Genomic DNA, 16,464 nt, shown 5'->3' with positions numbered 1-16,464 from the left:
GTGTCTTTTTACAGAATTCCCTCTAGACATCTCACTTTAAGTCCACTGACTTTAACAACCACATGGCTTTACTTTGCATAGTAATATGATGCATTAGCATAATTCATATTCTACTTTCTGTGTCGTGACTACTTGACTATATTTTTGTGAAATGCAATAGTGTGAAGAACCACAGCACATTAAGGGTATAAAAAATTTCCCAGTCATTTCTAAGGGAAAAATCTACACTCACAAAAACTCCTAACCCCTAGGAAATAAAAGAGAACTGAAAAAAATGGAATCTTGGCAAGACTGAGGATTATTTTGAGTGAGACAGCAGGAAACAAAGGTTTCATAAAGCAAGAAGGGCAGTATATCACACCTGATACACAGTTGACAAGAACATAGAGACAGAGGTTTTCCTAACAGGCCAATCACACCTATGTCTTCCTTGGACGTAGGCCCAGAAGACTAAGGGGGAAAAAACTGGACACTCTCCCCTGTCAGGCAAATAGATGGCTTATTGCAGTCCAGAACTCTGTAGGATGCATTACAGCCCTCTACCCCGACCATCTATATCATATGATTTTCTCCTAAAAAGATATGGGGAAGGCAAGGAGAAAGAAATTAATGGTTTCTAAAGGGGCAGGAGAGCAGGGTATACTTTTTGGGGGGTAAAAAACAAGAGGGAAAAAAAGGATTTTATTAGAAGGACTATGAAATTAATAAAATTCCATATAGTGGAAAATTAAACTTACGGCCTTTAAACATGTGAAAAATAATCTAGAAGTCTCAAGTCACATTAAAAGCTATCCCATGAAACAACTTTTGGTTCAGAGAAATGGATCAATAAACAGAAGAAAGGCAAGAAAATTCAAAACCAAGCTGTGAGACAGCCAGAGTGAACCTTGCCTTGTGAACTGTACTGCATCAGCAAGACAGGATCAGATGCTAGCAAGTTGCACTTCCAAAAGGCATTAAATCAGTGTGATATGATCAGTCCTTTGAACTTTTTGAGGTCCTCCTGCCTTCTTTTAAAACATCACCCACATCACAGGAATGATGGATCCATTTGTTTTGATGAATTTGACATTGTTGTGTTCCAGCTTTAATCCTCCTTACCATGCTAAAGAGTAGGCTGGGGCAAAACTTTTGTTCCCTTGAACAGAAAAGGGAAGGGCCACACTGCAGCTCCAAGCAAGTCCATGTAAAGTTGTGAGGAGAGGTGACAGTGGAAAGCAGGAGGAGATAAAATCTAGTCACAACATGGGACAGACAGTTGATTGTACTTGGCAGCCCATATGGGATCATACACAAGCAGTGTACAATGGTAGTATTGTGGAGCTAAGGATCTGAGGGGCTTTGATGCATGTCTGTGAAGCAATGGGTTCTTCCCTCACACAAGTGAGTGCAGAGAGGTGAAAGAGTGTTTCTAAGGGTCTCTAATTTATTTGGAAACTAGTCTGTCTTTGTTTCCTCAGGCTGCCCAGTGAAACCTGCTTCATCAGAACAGTCACTCATGAGGCTTTCCACAGATTACTCTTGTGACTGTTTCTCACTTCAGGTCTTCCAGTTCAAAGATGAACTGAAATTATGACATCAACATAGAGTAAATTTTCGTTTTGGTTTGAAGACAGGATTAATAGTCTACAAAAGAATTAGACCTGTTCTTAAACACCTCTGATCTCCACTGTCCTCTTCAGTTTTTAGGTGGCCCAGAAAACAACATTCATGGTTTAAGCTGCCTCTTGCTGAGTGAGAAATGCTTTTGGCACCACAACAGCAGATTAATTTGCCATAGTATTTTCAGAAACACAATGCAGAGACACACAAGCTGGATGTCTACTTATAGGGTTCAAGTTTTGACCAAATAAGTAAAGATATTAGAAGTTGTAGTTTCATTGAGGTCTTGTCTTGGAAACATATTGGATTTTGAAAAATAAAACCACTTGTAGTGGTTTTGTAATCTGGACCAGCCATTTGTTAAGTAGAAGTACTAAGGGTCTTTCATGTCAGGTGAAATAGTCAAGTACCTGAATTACTACCGACCTAGAGGGATATACTTCTCCCCCTCCCCCTTCCCCTTCCCTTCCCTTCCCTTCCCTTCCCTTCCCTTCCCTTCCCTTCCCTTCCCTTCCCTTCCCTTCCCTTCCCTTCCCTTCCCTTCCCTTCCCTTCCCTTCCCTTCCCTTCCCTTCCCTTCCCAGAAAATAAGAATAGCTTGGCAGAATTTTTAAAGTATCTTGGTGTGGTGGATTGACCCTGGCTGGATGCCAGGTGCCCACCAAGCTACTCTATCACTCCCCCTCCTCAGCTGGTCAGGGGAGAGAAAACTTAATAAAAGGCCTATAGGTCGAGATAAGGACAGGGGGAGATTGCTCACCAACTACTGTCATGGGCAAAATAAACTCGACTTGGGGAAAATTAATTTGATTTATTACCAATCAAAATCAGAGTAGGGTAATGAGAAATAAAAAACAAATCTTAAAAACACCTTCCCCCCGCCCCTCCCTTCTTCCCAGGCTTAGCTTTACTCCTGATTTGCTCTACCTCCTCCCCTCCATGGGCAGAGGGGGACAGGGAATAGGGGTTGCAGTCAGTTCATCACACATTCTCTCTGCCGCTCCTTCCTCCTGAGGGGAGGACTCCTCACATTCTTCCCCTGCTCCAGCGTGGGGTCCATCCCATGGGAGACAGTCCTCCATGAACTTCTCCAACTTGAGTCCTTCCCATGGGCTACAGTTCTTCATGAACTGCTCCAGCGTGGGTCCCTTCCACGGGGTGCAGACCTTCAGGAACAGACTGCTCCAGCGTGGGTCCCCCACGGGGTCACAAGTCCTGCCAGAAAACCTGCTCCAGCATGGGCTCCTCTCTCCACGGGGCCACAGGTCCTGCCAGGAGCCTGCTCCAGCGTGGGCTTCCCATGGGGTCACAGCCTCCTTTGGGCATCCACCTGCTCCGGCGTGTTGTCCTCCACAGGCTGCAGGTGGATATCTGCTCCACTGTGGACCTCCATGGGCTGCAGGGGGACAGCCTGCCTCACCATGGTCTTCACCACAGGCTGCAGGGGAATCTCTGCTCCAGTGCCTGGATCACGTCCTCCCCCTCCTTCTTCACTGACCTTGGTGTCCACAGAGTTGTTTCTCTCACATATTCACACTCCCCTCTCCGGCTGCAATTACTGTTGTGCAGGGTTTTTTTTTCCCCTTCTTACATATGTTATCACAGAGGCGCTACCACCGTCACTGATGGGCTCAGCCTTGGCCAGTGGTGGGTCCGTCTTGGAGCCAGCTGGCATTGGCTGTATCGGGCATGGGGGAAGCTTCTGGCATCTTCTCACAGAAGCCACCTCTGTAGCACCCCCACTGCCAAAACCTTGCCACGCAAACCCAATACACTTGGAAGGTAATAAATATGAAGAACCCAAATTACTTAATATAATTAAACAAGTAAAAACAGCAGAGAAAAGAGTACAGCAGATGAGCATTCTCCTTGTCCCTATTATTTCAATATTTCCAAAGGCACTTAACTCACTTCTTTTTAAAAAATATAGTACTGAGAATTCTATTATTAAAAATGTAGATAAACCAAAAAACCTTGAATTTTTTATTAGTTCTTAAAATGTTACATGGAAAAGTACATAATTCAGATGTTACACAATTAAGAGACACCATATGGACCTTGAAAACCTTGTGTTGAGAGAACACTTTTCTTATTACCCAAATTTCTCAGTAATGTACCATCAAGAGCTAGGGTAAGTTCCTCTCTCCTCCCTGTGTAATGACTATGGAACTCAGACATCATCTCCAATATTTCCCTTTAAGTCCCACGTCCAATGTGGGCAGGGCACAGGACATAATGAAATTGTGGTCCAAACCCAGCAGATCTGTCTCACAAGTATAGATCACATGGGCAAGATTGCTTGCTTAAATTATACCTAAAATCCTCAAGCAAAAACAGGTTAAAGCAAGGTATAGCACCAAGGAACTGAAAATCAGAAGAGAGAGAACATCATCCCCATTTTAGAGTCTGAAGACAGAGCGATTAAATTGTTTGCAGTCAAATGAGGGCAGAGAGGACACCTTTGGCAGCGGTAGAAATATAATCACAGATCACTTTCTTTACCATTAGATTAGCCTTTCCTCCTGGCTTTTGCGTAAACCTATTTGACAGCAACTGACTCAATTATTCTTTGTGATTAACTTCCTGGATACGTAGCCTTTTTTTTCATTTATTTTCTTGTTTGTGTACTGTTTTCAGACCAATCCTAGTGCCTATAAATGCATTTTTTATTAGTATTACATGAATAGTTTTGTTGAAAATTTTGAGGGAGTAGACGATAATTTAGTATGAGCTAATTAACAAAAGGTATGAGCTATCAACCCAGCACAAGATACAGTGTTGCCTTCTTACTGGGGAGGTTCATTTTGAAATGTTAAAACTAAATGAAAGGCAAAGAATAAATACTTCCATTTTGTATGGATCCCTTTCTTTACATATGTCTTTAGATATGCATGTATGTATGTAAACATCACTGTCTATTCATCAAATGTATGAGAACCCATTCCTTTATTGTTCCAGCTGCTCAAAACATGTGGCTAGCATTTAAACAAGGTTATATTGCAGAGCTGTACAACATATCAGCTGATAGGTGTGCAAAAACATGGTGGTGGAATGACTGGTTTGCAGTAACACTTATATAAACTTGCACTTGATAAGTTCAAGTTCCCCATGATAACCTGCAGTAATACTTTGTTCTCTTTGAGGATCTTGGAAAAATACAAAAGGGCACCTAACTTGGATGAATGTCTTGCACATCTCTTAAGGTTCCTGCCAGCTAAGGATGTATCCATGGAATATTTGATCATCAAATACATAGCTGAATGTAAAAAAAAAAAAAAAAAAATATTCTTTATCCTCCTATAAAAGAAAAAAGATTACAGGGCAAGAATTAATCTAATTGAGATTATCCTAAATTAGGCTTCTAATTAATTTCTTTACACAGAGGGCTGACGGCAGTGATTTGTTGTAGTCACCTGTGAGGTTGTAGGGGGTGTGTGCACACCTTGGCAAGGTGTCACCTTGCTGTTGTAAAGGCCTTTTTATAATTTCCAGTGCAAAGCTCTTCCTTCCTGCCTTCTTCCCTTCCTGAATGCCTTCCAGCCTTTCAGCCTTTCCTTTCTGCCTTAACACCTTCTTTCTTTCTTTCTTTCTTTTCCTTTTATTTCCTTCCTTCTTTCCTTCCTTCCTTCCTTCCTTCCTTCCTTCCTTCCTTCCTTCCTTCCTTCCTTCCTTCCTTCCTTCCTTCCTTCCTTCCTTCCTTCCTTCCTTCCTTCCTTCCTTCCTTCCTTCCTTCCTTCCTCCCTTCCTTCTTCAGCAGCAGGGAATATCATAATCTGCGGGAGCTGCTGGTGCCAGCTCTATCTAAATGTGGATGGTGTTTGCACCAACTGAATGTGCCTGTCATGCCAGCTAGCAGGCGGAGCACATCCAGCCCACTCAGTTCAGTTCTAAAGGGAAAGGAGGTCTCCACGGTGTGGGCAAATAGTTACTCTGGCTGACTCCACCCAGAGCCTCAATTAACTAGCAGCAGCTTCAGGACATTAAATTTACTTACCACCTACAACGAAAAAGCAGAGCTGCAGTGAGCAAGACTGAACAGTTCTTGCACATCACTGTCAGAGAGTCTGGATGCTGGTGCTATTTAGTGGGTAAGTGGGTACAGATTCCACTATTGTGCTATTCCTTGACATTTTTAGAACAGGACCTTCCCCTCTCTTCATAGATTCCTGGAAGTTGTGCAGAACCAATCTCTTCCATCTTGTCAGAGGAGTTGTGTAGTCTACTGTGGACAATGGATCCTGCTCCACCTTTCTTCCTACATGCTGCAGTTTTCAAACTGCTCAGTCTAGTTTATGATATCTTAAAAGCAAGTAATGCATTGCTTGTTACAAGGACTTTCTTTTTCCTCAGTTTCTTGCCTCGCAGCTGTCCAGGCAGGTTTTTTGGGGTCAACAGCACTATCTAGTAACAGTGCCTCTCACCGGTTTTGTAAAGCACTGTACTGCAATGTAAAACAATTTACTTCACACCGTTCTGCAAAAGACGTGGGGGAATTTCCATCTATGATGGGGAAAAAAAAAAGAAAATCTGGGGCAGACAAAGAAGCCACCATGAGACTTTGCTCATCAACAGGTCAATATGAAATACCTAAACCACAAAACTCATTGTTCAAGCTAGCAGAGAACAGACACCTTCCAGGCAGGAAGACATACTGAAACACAGATCAAAATATGTCCATAAACCAATGAGGTTCTTTAGATGTGAGGGTGACCCTAAGGTATAGCCATTGAATCCACTGTGATCCAAGGAGTAAGATCTGAAATACCACAATGGATAAGTTAAGATGGCTTTTTGAATAAATCAGGAAGAATTTTGAAGAACATTTTTAAAATCAAGAAGTTTCCAAAAAAGTTGCAAGGATGTAGTTTTAAGAAATAACAAAGGTTTTTATTTTTCTTTTAATAGTCAGAATTTTTACTTGGGGCAACATGTGGACATAAAACAGATAAATCTATTAAAAAAAAAAAAAAGGCTTTTGGGAGTGTATGATCACTGCCAAATATCTTGGTGTTTGTACTATTTTTGGCTATATGATGGAAGATTCATTTCAGTTATATATATCATTGTCAATCAGTTTGATTTTAGCCCCCCAAAATATGACGTGGGTTTCGGCACCAGCAGCTGAGAAAAAAACTACTTCCTTCACAATAGAAGGAAATAGAAAAAAAAAGGTCCTTAGGCATTATTTTTTTTCTTTTATTAAATTTCTCTAGTACCTCTTCAGGGGAAAAAAATAATCTTCATTACATAACATAAACTACTGGTGAAGTTACTGAGGACAAAGATAGTCATTTCATTGCCGATAGTAGCCAGAATACATAAATGATGCTGTATTTAATTTTAAAAGTAATTATATATGTGTACAGACCTAGTTCTACCTATGCACAGGAAAATATTTAAGGGGGAAATCAGTGCTGTGTCCCCATTTGATGCCTTTCCCAGAACAGCTAACAGCTCCAGAAACAAAATTCCATTTGCTAAATAATTACTAACTTTAGGGATGGTTACATTAAATAACCAAAAAGCAATTCAGACCTTTCTAATTCAGGAAACTGAAGCTGTCTTTAAAGAATAGCTGTTTCCTATGGGGAAAAGGTAGTAATGAAATTATATCATTAGCACAAAGATTAATATGATTTCAAGAAGATATTCTTGGTCATCAACTTAATATAAAGACATAGAACTGGAAAGTAATCATCTGACTCCAGAAGGAACTACTGGCTTTGTCAGAGACTATAAGTTGTCAGCCATGGAATTGAATGACAAAGTCTTGGAGAAAGCTAAATGCAGAAACAAAAAAGCTACGTATTTTGTAGTGGTTGATGATTGCTCTCCATGGCCAGAAGTGATACACATGACAACAGTCTGATGTAGAAAAGGCAATTTGAAAGGATTTGTTAAACACCTTTCCTTCAGGTTACCTGGTGAGTTTGTTTCAGCTAAATGCTTGCAGTTTATTTCTGAGGAGTTCTCAACATTACTACAGTAATATTTAGTGAAACATTGGGGCAGCTACCTACCACGCACCAGCAAACGCACGGGCAGAACAATCTGTGCTGACAGTGAGGTGAGCGATAGCAAAAAAAGGAGAAAACCTTGCTGTTTGTACATAGGCCAGCTCCTCACATTATTATTGCAAAGACTGGAGAGTGTATGTCCCTAAATGTTGTTTTTCTGTATAGGTTAAACACTGCTTGTTCATAATTATAAGAAAAGGAAATAGGAAGAGGAGAGGGGAAAGGAGGAATTTAAATCTTTAACACATTTCAGAGAAGTCAAAGGGGAAGTGATTAAGAGACCCAATAATCACCTGATTTTCAGTAAAATCTAAATATGGGTGCTGCTTCCACCTTTGAAGTTAAAATAAATGGCTATGGTTTTCAAAGACAAAAGTTCTTTCCCGGGGAAATGCTGTCCAACTGGTAGTAGTAAGGGTTGAAAGAAAAAATGACAGTTGTTCTTCCTGAAAGAGCAGCACTAATGAAAACAGGTTCATGGAACGTGCATGATCACCAATCTTGTGATTACTGGGATTTTAGTGGTTATGTATGAGGAATGTTTTAATGGTTATATTTAAGGAGCATTTGGGAAATGGTATGCTACATGAGAAAGCTTAGTTATTGCTTTCTTACATAGCTACCAATGTCGTACTTGTAGACAAGTGAGCTCTACAAAACTGTATGATCAGGAGAATTTATTTGCTTTCTGATATCTTTGAACATCTTTGAAACATTTTAAAATTTGTTTGGGTTTTTTTTCCTAAATTTTATTTTGTATAAATAGTAATATGGAAGTCACTGCTCTGCATTCAAGCAAGTAAAATGTTATTTTGTTATTTTATTATGTCACTGCTTCTCTGCATATTGCAAAACCGTAACACTATGTAGAGTAACTTACCTTTATTTATGACATCATGGGCTTGCTGTTAATTCAGTCAGCAAAGAAGTTGGTAAGTAAGGTACTTAGCTGTCTGCCCTCCTTATGGATTTATCAGCCTTATTTAAGGCAACTGAGCTGCAAAACTGGGGGTTGTTTCTACAGACACCTGCTCTGTTCAAAATGAGACATGCAAGCTAAAATTCTCAAAGCAGCCAACATGGGGGTTTGAAATGCATGGCACTCATGAACTTTATGGGAAAATGCACAGCTATACTATAAATTTTTTGAAAGGTGAAAGCAGAAACTCATGCATATGATAAGATAGTGTTAGAAGAGCCCTCACATTAGATTTTTGTCTGGGCCTTGGAAATCAAATGCAGTCTGATCTTTACCTCTAAGTCAGATTTATATTTACCTCTTACATGCTCATTTTTTCTCTGCTGTTTTTCAAATATCATCACTTGCCTTTATGCCATCCAAGAGGTGTGCGTGTGTATAAGTGAGACAAGCTATTAGTCTGATCTACAAAGACTGTTACATCTGGAGAAAGAAAAGAAAAAAGAAAAAAAAAAGCATTTTCATTCGGTCTGGGTGATTTTCTGTTAGTTTCCTTAAATGCATTAACACTGGTTCTCTTGGAATAGGCTCAGGCATTCCCTTTAACTGTGTTGTTACCAAAGAAGTTGTTTTCAAGAAGTTTAAAAGAGTCCCACTGAGAAGAAGAGGAGCACACAAAAATAAAAAAAAATACAAAACTGTTCTTAATTTACAGTATTTTCATCTTGAGAAGGCTGTCAGATATTTCACCTAATCATCTAACAAAGTGCCTTCATAATTGTTCTGTGTAACAGGCTTGAGCTGATGGTGCTGTGAGGGTCTTAAATCAGGTTTTCATTGCTTTAGTAGGTCTGAATTGGTGCCTAGATGTTATTAGAGTCTAGTTCCTTGTGTGTTATAAACAAAGATTAGAGCTGTGCAAAGCTCAGCCTTCACAGCATTTATACAAAGGTTTTCTTTGCTTTCCTTATTTGTGGATTCTCTGCTTTCCCAGATTTGCTTTCTGTCTGACATTTCAATTAGGCTACCAGTGGTAGGATAATCACTAGAGCAGCTGGGAAAAAGGACCCTTTCACCCCCTTAGGGGTCAACAGTGTATTCAAGACTATAAATACAGAAACTATAGGCATCAGAGAGGACTGAGCCAAGTCTCATGCACTTCAGCTAAGGAAATGAGATGGCCACTGAGAACTTGTAGATGACTGTATCAATTGTTAGGGGCATCTAAGAGACACAGATATGATCACGTTTCCCAGGCCTATTAGATCTATTTGGAAATTTTCAGTAGAGATCGAGTGGGGTTTTTCTTTCTCAAGAAAATTGTGTTTTTCAGAAATTGTGGGTTTTTTGGTCAGAAGTGTGACTTTCCTTCAAAAATTCCAACTTTTAATCAAAGCACACCCAGATCATCTAACCTGATACAATTTTGGGGAAAGAAAAAATTGTTCTGGGAGGAGGAGAGGCTGGCAGATAATGAAATATTTTCCTCAGAAAATTAAGATTAAGGGAAAAAAAAAATCTTCCCTTTCTCACTCACCTCTTGCTCACACATTGGAGTATAACTCCCCGCTCATTCTCTCTCCATATGCCTGGATCTCACTTATTTGCAGCGGTGCCCTGCGGATGGCCTCCAGCTCTGGGACTCCTCCATCTAATGCAAAGCCTGGTGGATTGGCCTGATTTGTGTCTGCTCAGACTCACCTGGTTCTGAGAGAAGTAAACCCACCGCAGGAGAAAGAGTCTGTGGTTTTATATCACAGACAAAATTTCAGATACTTGCAAGCCCCATCTTCAAAGAATCATGCTAGAAAGTGCACTCTCCAGGTCCTGCCTGGAAAGGTGTCTTTCACAAAGCCCTTCCCATCACCTGGTGGATGGTATCTCATCCAATGGGGAAGAATAAAATTGGGACATCTGGGGAGACTGGCTATATTAGTGCTATATGACACCTTTATTCTTATCTAGATCTGAAGAAAAGAGAGACCGCGATATCCTTTGAAATAATACTGTCAAGATTTAGGAAAAGATATTTATAAAAGAGTTAAGTTTGTTGGAACAGGGGCCATCTGTTTGATGTATGTTTACAAAGCACTTACTATGATGAGTTGCCTGTCTGCCGCTTAATATCTTGCATTCTTGTGATTTTAATAGCAGTTAATTGTAATAATTTGTACCTTAACTGAAAAGTGAGATGCCTGGGGAATTTAGTTAGGGGAAAAAGCTAAAGCAAATTAATTCAACAACAACAGCAACACAGAAAGAATTATAGGAGGAAAAATTGAGAAACTCAGTTCATCAGAAACTCTTCCCTGAGCAGCACAGTTGTGTTTTTTTTAATGAAAAGACAGACACAAACCCACAATGGAAATGGAACGGACTTAGAAAATAAGTGATATCTGGATGAAACTATCTTTCCAGTTACATTACGGTAAAGCAAAGACAATCAGCTGACCTTTATTGACAAGAATAATACTTCATATCTCGTTTTTGCAAATAACACACATTGCCAGCACAAATTTCCAGAGTTTACATATGTTTACATACATATGTTTATACTACCTAGATAGATAGGTAGGTAGGTAGGTAGGTAGGTAGATAGATAGATAGATGGATGGATACATACATATTGTACTAATTGGTTAAGTTAAGAAAATGCATTGTATTGGGAAACAAAGCTTTTCACCTCTTAAATTCCTTTATTTTTACTGTGGTCACATCTCCGCAGCCTTCAGTAATGTTTGAAAGTGCAAGGTCATATTCACTGCTCTCTGAAATCAATGAGAGCCATCTTCAATTACAGTAAAAAGTACCTTCACAGGCCACTTGCCATTTAAAACTTAGAGGTTTTATAATAACAAAGCTGAAGCAAAATCTTTCTCTCACATAAAACTGTTTCAGAGAAAGAAAAGAAGGGGGGGGGGGGGGGGGGAGGTATTTCTGGGTTGCATTTTAGATTTTCTTCCCAAACCCTAATCCAAAAAAACTAGTGAAAAGAAAACCACAAAATAGTTAAAAGTTCCAGTGGACACACAAGCCATGTTATTTTATTATCTCTAGTGCCATAGATTTAAATGTCTATCCGTGTATCATTACATATTTTGAAGTAAATGCATAGAAAGTGTGAAGCATCCAACTGAGACTACAAATGCTGGGCCAAATTCTGTTTAGTCACACCAACCAGTTTATCTCAGAACAAGTTTCAGATCTTTCTGAGAGACAAAAAATGGCAGGTTTACATGCATTTACAGTGCATGTAAAACAAGTTTTTACTTTGCAGATTTTTTGTATTGCCTTAAGTAGGTTACTTATTATTTTTGTCATTTCTGATTAAAACAGTAATTCCAGCATTTTCCAATTCTAAAAGTGTTGGGACCAAGTAGTTGAACTAGTAAGGTTTCCAATTCAGTAGAAGTTCTGCTTCTGATTCAACTGTAATTAGAATAATACTAATTCAATTCCCATTTGAGTCCAGCTAAACTTTACAATAATAGTTTGGGTTTAGTTCCAATATAAGAAAAAAATATTGTTTATTGGTCTGAACTCTTTCTGACCACCTAGCTGTGAGGAACAGTGTATCAAAGACTTTGAAACACTGAGGGACTGGCCAGAGCGAGACCTCATGAGTTCTGAAAATAACCAAATAGTTGTTTTCCCTGAGCAGTGTCAATGCAGGAGAACATATGAATTCAAGGATAGATCCTTAAAGCAGGAATATAGGCAGCACATAAGACTAGAACTAGGCTTATAAATTGGTGCATTGTATCAGGAAGGCAACAGAAAAACTTTGTTTGGACTCTTTAAATTCAAGTAGAGCTGAAACTGCAATCGGCCAGCTCCCAAAAGTGCTTGATAAACAAAATGGGGAAAAAACCAACAACAAAACCCACCCACCTTTCTTGGCCGTCAGAAGCACATCAGAAACAAAAGAACAGTCATGATTCAGATATAAAATATTCACAAGTACATTTAGGCATTCTGAGGAATACTGTTGAATTTAAACTGATTTGGGCAGCTGGAATTAAAAAGTTGCTAAAATGCTATCATTTCTTTGGTTAATAGATTCTTTAAAAGGCTCCTGTTGCCCATGGAAAAGAGGTAAATTTAGAAATTGAAGCAAATAAACAAAAGAGTGAAATCATAGTTGGCTTAATGAACATTTCAGAGATACTTTTTTACAATGGATCTAGTTCTCATGATTTTCTCTCTAGGTGATGTTATTCTTGAATAAGCAAACTTTAATTTCCTTCCCAGGCTTTTAAAGGACGATGCCCTCTCCCTCCATTTGTTTAAAGGATTGTAATTCCATTATAGCCTAATGCATTTAGTGAGTACAGTCACTTAAAAACTCCTACATAAAACACTCACTGTACACGTGGTGACTTGAATGATGGTCATTTAAATCCAGAACATATCTTTTTTAGTCCTTTGAATACCTGAGACACAATCCAAGTGCAACAGACACATAGAGCACCCAAAGTTAAACTAATATCTTATATTGTCGTTATTTATGGTGACTTATTTCAGCAGATGACTTTTTTTTTTTTTTTTTTACAGTGGTTCCCAGCCTACCAGGCATTTCTGAATGACATCAGAAACTCAGACCTAAACTTTGTAACTGTGGTCGCAGATTTTGATGAGAGTGATTTGGAACAGATTTTTCAACCCTGTCTTTCAAAAAAGCTGCTTAGTTGCATTCTAAGTATCTGCCAAATAGGTGGCTGAGGGTCTAACGCCAGGTTCTGCTCTTGTGCAGACTTCCAGTACAATGCTGGGGCAAGCCATTGTGCTTTGTTCCCAATCTCCAGTTAATGGCTCTGTTCTGTTTCATTCCTGTTTTGGAGACAGAAACCGTTAACTTTATTAGGTGCTCAAATATTCTGCTAACAAAGACCAATAAACACTTCAGTTTTAGCACTGTGTGAGACTAGTAGGTCAAATCATGACAAGGGATGGTAACCCTTTTTTATGTCTATACATGTCTAGAGGAGTGAAAGAAATGCTTTCCGGAGACATCCCTCATGCTATGTAATTCTGGTTAGCAGGTGAAGCATGTCCCTGAAGATGCCGCAACGACATAGCCAACATGACATCACATAAAAGCCAATCCTCCTTTCTCTCTCTGTCCTGTTTCAAAAGAGATGGGCTTATGTATAAGGAACATTTCTCTGTGTGAAAGAAAGACACTCTCTTGGCCTGCAATTTACGAGGTCTCATAAGCTTTTCTTATCCCCCCCCCCCCCCTTAAAAATTAAAGTATATTCTTGTAAAGTTATCAAAATGCAGAGAGTTCATACAATTTGCAAAGCACAAGCAATGTTCTGGTCTCGTTCAATCACTTTTATCTTACAAGCTCTCCCTGAGGTGTGAGTGACGAATAGTTCAGTTCTGAGATCATCTTGGAAAGGAGGGGGAACAAGACTCGCAAAGGGATGTGGTTGCTCTAGGGCCTGAACTGCAGCTTTCAGAAGCTGCAACTCATTCTGTGAGGCATCAAAGCCTGTTGTCACATACTTTTTAAGCACTAAATTTTCCTCTGTCTGAGGTATTATTCAAAATGTCCTTTTCGGGGCTCAAGTTAAAGAACATCACAATGTCTAGACAGTGGGTATGTGGCCCAGCAAAATGCTTCTGGCAGACTATGTATTTACTCTTGCTTTTGACTGTATAAAGAGCTTGGTTATTTCTGGAGAAAAACCCATTGGTTTTACATGCTGATGAAGAAGCTGTTTAAAGAGGTTTTTTTAATTGTTTCTGATATGTAGCATGTTATACCTTTTATAAATGGAAATGTCAGTGCCTGTAAGGAGAACACAAGTCTGATAGGTCACTTTTCTCTGCAACCTCTTACAGGCTATAAGGCTCTCAGACATAGAATTCCACAAATCAAATTTTGAAAACCACTGTGCTAGGTCCAGCTAATAAAAAGAAGCAAACAAACCCCTGGCTGCATGTGTTTAGAGCACAGTGATTGAACCACTTATTTACAAAGTAGGAGAATCGAGTTATAAGCCACTCATAGGGTCCCACTCTGACCACCAGGCTAAGAAATGGCACAGTCCTGAAAGAACCTTCTTTCAGTGCAGGAAACAGTGTAAGACTGATAGGGAGAAAAAGAAAAAAAGAAGCTTCAAGCTGAGGCTCACAAAGGAAGACTTTTGTGATTTGGACATTAGCAGGAGACTAGTTTGCTGTTTTGATGAATAACAAAACTGTTCTTCAGAAGAATCATACTCAAAGAAATGGGATCTTCCTGAAGCAGAGGAACAAGTCAGCTGCCTTGCAAAAACAAAAGCTACATAAACAACTGTCCTTCAAGACCAATTGTCCTTCGAGAGAGGAAAAATGAGCACAGGAGGAACATGCAAGAATAAAACTATGCTGTTCTCTTTGCATTGCTGAGACAGAAGCTAAGTTGCTGGCTGCTGTGTTCTAGGAGCCATAGAAACTGTTAGCGATCTTGCGTGGGGGAATATAATATATCTATGTGGTTTCCTCCTTCAAAAATATTCAAGATGAGGGTAGATATTTTGTATACAGACTAGGTATGTGACAACATGGTGCCTGTGTGGGTGATTGCAAACAGTCACTGAAGCAACAAGAACAAACTTCACAAGAAAGCCTAGAAGTAGGGGTTGCAGCCTTTCTTACTGAAGAGGGTCAGCCCAGAATAAATGTCATTGATAAGAGTTGTGGATAAATAAAATAGCTCCTGTGTTGCACAGCTAGCTTGAGTGTAACTTTGCAGCTCTGCATTGTGCCATATATCTGCCAATACCAACACAGGTTAAAAGAAAATAGGTTGTGTTCTGCCAAGCACCCCCAGAATAGGTTAATTTGATGTTACGTGTTCTTTACTTGCAAATATTTTGAAGAGCTCCAGAAAAAGACATTGCTGCATTTGTTCCATACTCCTACCACTGTTGTGCTTGACTGCAGTGCATTCAAGCATATCATAGTTTTCTAAAAGCCAGAGCATAAGCTATAGCTCGAACATATACAAGGCAACCAGGGAACTACTCAGACAAACAAGTTCAGATAGCTATTCCAAATTCAGAGGTGCACACCTATTGCTAAGGGAAGTGAAATTTGGTGGACATTAAGACCCATGGGGTTCTGGTTGAACCCTCTCAATGCTTTGAGTGGTTCCCTCAATAGTCCCTGTGGTGGGTTAACCCTGACTGGCTGCCAGGTGTCCACCAAGCTGCTCTCTCACTCCCCCTCCACAGCAGGACAGGGGGAGAAAACAAGATCAAAAAACTTGTGGGTCAAGATAAGGACAGGGAAATCGCTCATCAATTACTGTCATGGCCAAAACAGACTGGACTTAGGGAAGATTAATTTATTGCCAATTAATAACAGAGTAGGATAATGAGAAAAAACAAACAAACAAACAAACAAACACATCACCATGTTGTCATTCCTGCCCCCTTTTTCCTAGGCTCAGCTTCACTCGAGACTCTTCTACCTCTTTCCCCCCAAAGCAGTGCAGGCAGATGGGGAACAGGGGTTGTGGTCAGTTCATAACACTTCGTCTCTGCCACTCCTTCCTCCTTACACCCTTCCCCTGCTCCAGCATGGGATTCTTCCTATGGGATATAGTCTTTCACAAACTTCTCCAGTGTGGGTCCTTCCCACATGCTGCAGTTCAAGAACTGCTCCAGTGTGGATCCCTTCCACAGCGTAGTCCTTCAGGAACAGACTTCTCCAGTGTCAGTCCCCCATGGACTGCAGTTTCTGCCAGAAAACCTGTTCCTGCGTGGGCTCTTCTCCACAGGCTGCAGCTTCCTTCAGGGCAGATCCACCTGCTCTGGCATGGGGTCCTCCATGGGCTGCAGTGTGGATATCTGCTCCACCATGGTCCTCCATGGGCTGCAGGGGGTCAGCCTGCCTCACCATGGTCTCTTCCATGGGCTGCAGGGGAATCTCT

The sequence above is a fragment of the Aptenodytes patagonicus genome, chromosome 2 (assembly GCF_965638725.1).
Source record: "Aptenodytes patagonicus chromosome 2, bAptPat1.pri.cur, whole genome shotgun sequence".
NCBI lineage: Eukaryota > Metazoa > Chordata > Aves > Sphenisciformes > Spheniscidae > Aptenodytes > Aptenodytes patagonicus.
Note: the sequence above shows the minus strand (reverse complement) of the source record.